A 4,010-nucleotide genomic window follows, 5' to 3' on the forward strand; every position below is an offset into this window, starting at 1 on the left:
TACAGTAATATTAAAATATATATTATGATAAATACAAAATAAGAAACCTGTTGTGTACGCGTTATAACCATTTTAAAAATAAATTTTTGTTGTGTTACGTCCCGCGTTTTATTTTCTTGCGCGGGGACGTCAGAAATCCTCTGACGAGAAGAGGAAAGGCAGAGAAGGGAGAGGAAGTTAGAATTTTCAGTGTGCGCATGTGTGGGTGTATAAATGAGTGTGTGTGAGTGTGGTCTGTATGCTTGTTTTATTTACATGAGTATGTACAGGATGTATACAAAGGGGAAGAGGCCTATAACAAGGGCATATTCCGCCCCCTTTTGGGGGTGTCGACGCGAGGGCGGATAATTTTTATCCTCCGCTGAAGTGGTACGTCCGAGATCACCCGCGGACGAGCAGTCGGTGCCCGGGCTATCGCCGGCTCCTTTGACGCGAGCGAAGGTGCTGGGCCGGGGATCGCGGCCAGAGGTGCCCGTGGTGGAGGGGTAATAGGAGGCCGCGGCCTCCACACTCGCTGAGGGCAGTGCTCGCCGGAGGTAGGCGGGGGTGGGCGGACAGGAGGTGCTTGGAGGTTCTCGGTACGTGGGGGAGGAAGCTTCTGAGGAGGCTGACGGTACGGGGGAGGAGGCTTCTGAGGAGGAGGAGGCTGAGGGTACGGGGGAGGAAGCTTCTGAGGAGGAGGAGGCTGAGGGTGCTGAGGAAGAGGTGGCGGGTGGTGTTTCTCCCGGGGTTTGGGTACAGGAGCGGTACGGGGGCACACCTCGAAAACCCGCGGGTCAAACACCCGCACCTGGTGGTGTGCTCTTACCAGGCGCCTTAATTGGCGCTGCCGCCCCGAGTGGCGGGACCGGCCCATGATCGGGCTTCCTGCGGAAGGCACTCATGGTTAAGTTGTTAATCGCACAAGTTAATTAGTGGGGAGGGGAGGTAACGGTGTCCTGCTCTGGCACACACGGAATTGCACGGAGTTGTGTAGTGTTTCTCCTCCCGTTTCCTCTACTCGTGGGTGGAAAGCATTGGCTTTTATGGGAGTACTCAGTAGCGTGCCATTAATCACTGGGATTTATTTGCGTTGCTATCATCATTGTACTCCATTGCAACGCTATATCCACTTTAACTACCTTGTAACTACCATGAAACAAGAACTTGAACAGTATTGCGAATAACTAAGAGAGGAAAGAAAACAAAATCTATTAGGGAACGAAATCGTCCCTGTCCGCTATAGCGGGTTTTTATAAAGAAAAGAAAAGGAAAAGGAACTTGATTAGTGGCATGATTTGCCGGGGCTACCGTGGCCCGAGTAATTGCTCATTTGCATGCCTTACTGGCTCACCGTCTGTTCGGAACAACCAAAACGTACATCTGTAACAACATTGTTTGATGGTTTGACTTCCCCGTGTGCCAGGTGCCCATTCGAGGTTTCCCTAACAGCGAGGGGACCCTGTTAAATTGTCGGTAGCAATGAGAGATGGAAAAATTGTCATGATTGTCTGGATGAGTCCCCTTTTTCTTTTGTGGGGTCTGACTCGGGGAACGGAGACGACGGCGAAAAAGAAACAGCAAAACAGAAGGCACGAGGCGTCAGGAAAGAGAAGAAGAGGCGAGGGTGTACGTGATTTAGATAGGACCCGGGGGCTGAATGCCGGGCTGGTGAATCGGTTCCAACGAAGAACGCCCTGTGCAAGAGCACGCATTCGAAGGTGGAGGAAGCTCAGAAGAACGCCCTGTGGAGAGCGCGCATCCAAGGTGGTAGACGGATCGGAGGAACGCCCGGCAGCGAGCGCGCATCCGAAAGGTGGAGGCAAGATTGGAAGAACGCCCTGTGGAGAGCGCGCAACCGAGGTGGCAGATGGATCAGAAGAACGCCCGGCAGCGAGCGCGCATCCGAAGGGTGGAGGTGTCACAGTTTTCGTCGCCGAGGAGGTGGGGTTGAGTATTACTACCGGACAACAAGGTATTCCGCGGATAGTAATTAATTGTTACCTCGATGGGGCAGGATATTAATTTATGGTTAAGTGTCACTGTGTTAGTTCACTTACTTTCACTCCGGTTATCGCACTCTCACTTACACCGTCTACGGTAGAGATTTATCTCCCCGGCTTATTCTCAGGCAGAGCTTTGCCTTCCTTACTTATTTCCTTCTGTATTGAGGCTTGTCTCTCGGGCAGAGCTTCGGCCTGCTGAACGTTGGAAAACGTACTACGAATTCGGGGCTCCGACGGCCCGCTTATATACTGTTAGGTTGTAGGGCAAGTGCGGAAGTGGTGATGAGCGGGGGCCGTTCGGAATTTTTCTTTAAAGTGCTAATTATGGCACCTTCCGGTGCTCTAAACAATTTGAGCTCTGGTCACCTTGGCAAGGGGCCTCCGTTCATCCTTATCCCGTTTTTCAAACTTTAAATTTGCCGCGCGCCGCCGATCAATTAATCCGCATACCGATCCCTTGTTTTTCTCCCTAGAGTTCCGCTATATCGCGTCGAGTCACGTAGGCATCGAACCTTCTAGAAGCTTCGCCGGAATTTCTATAATTGCTATATTTCTCTCATTTACAGCGATTTTTACTGGTCCTGATTGCCATTGTGGCTACCGGTGGAGGCGCACAGCGCCCTCGCACGCGGCTGTGATCGACGGTTCCCGTGGAGTTCACTCCTTCCACGGAAATCGTCGATGTTAGCTTATTATTCGTTATTATTAACTTTTTATTAATTTGGGACGAGAGCGGAGGCGCCAAGGACTCGTCTGTTATAGTGGCTGCCTCGGCTATCGTCAATTAATCGCTTAATTCTATCGTTAACTTGGAAAAGAAGGAGAGCGAATATCTGCTAATCACGTGTTGCGCGCGTGCTAGTAGCCGCGCCGCGCCAGTGATACCTATCGGGTGGGCAATTACTACCGTTACTAACCACGTCAGCGAAAAATGTGCGCTGGACGTGACAGTTGGAAATATATTTTTATCATTGCATAGGAGAAAACGGACTAATTTTAGTTTGTGGGGTAAATTCAGTCATCTCAATATCTTTACATCTGGTCAATGAGAATGGCATTTTGTAAACTGCTGTCCTTTCTAGAATTCTATAGAAACCACCATACAAGAATTATCAGCTCACACCTGTTTACGATCTGCGTGAAAAAAAAATTATTTTTGAAGTTTTTAATCTCAAAATTAAAAAACAATCGTGTAATCAATTCTTTTTCCATCATAAACTATTAGGTCATTTTTGTAATACTTCTGAAACCATCTAACACGTGAAAAGATAAATTATTCATCTAATATATGATAGTGTAACTGATTTTCTTAACAGATGTATTGTTGTAATGTGTTTAACCACAGACGGGGTAATTCCAGTCCCTTTTTCAGTTTTTATTTGTCTTCCTGGTATATTACGTTTGCCCCATTTTTGGATCCTATCAAAGAATATTGTTGTAGGAACTCATCCCAAAAAAGATATTCAGAATCATTCGTTTCTTAGTAGTTTTACAAGCGTATCCGCTTAGGTAGTTGCCATCCCTCAGAGAGATAATTTAGATTATAAAATTAAATATCCCACTCTGTATACGTATTCCAGTTCATGAAAACAAAACCAATTTCACGGTTTATTATATTAATTAGTTTCTTGTAATCGATTTATGATTTAATTATAGTTTCATGATATTAGAATGTTGCTATGTGATGAATAAATAGAAAAACAGAATAACGAATTGTTATTGATTTTTATTACAAGTTCGCGAAAGACGGAACAGAAAAAAGTTCAGAGAAACAGAAAGTTGTGAAAAAAGTAAGTGGTTAAATATTATATGTAGAAGCAAGATGTCAAGTGAACAGGAATTATCTCAAGAAATGTACAAAGAAGTAGACAGATATTCCGAATTTGAAGAATTAGATGGCATGAAAGTTTTATCATCTAATGAAGCATTTGATAATGTTCTTTGGGATTCGACCGTGTGAGTATTAGAAAGCTTATATTTCCTTTATTTTGGTTTTGATTAGAATCTGTACACACCTAACACATA

This window comes from Vollenhovia emeryi, unplaced genomic scaffold (assembly GCF_000949405.1).
Source record: "Vollenhovia emeryi isolate VEMERY1.0 unplaced genomic scaffold, V.emery_V1.0 DF939604.1, whole genome shotgun sequence".
Classification (NCBI taxonomy): domain Eukaryota; kingdom Metazoa; phylum Arthropoda; class Insecta; order Hymenoptera; family Formicidae; genus Vollenhovia; species Vollenhovia emeryi.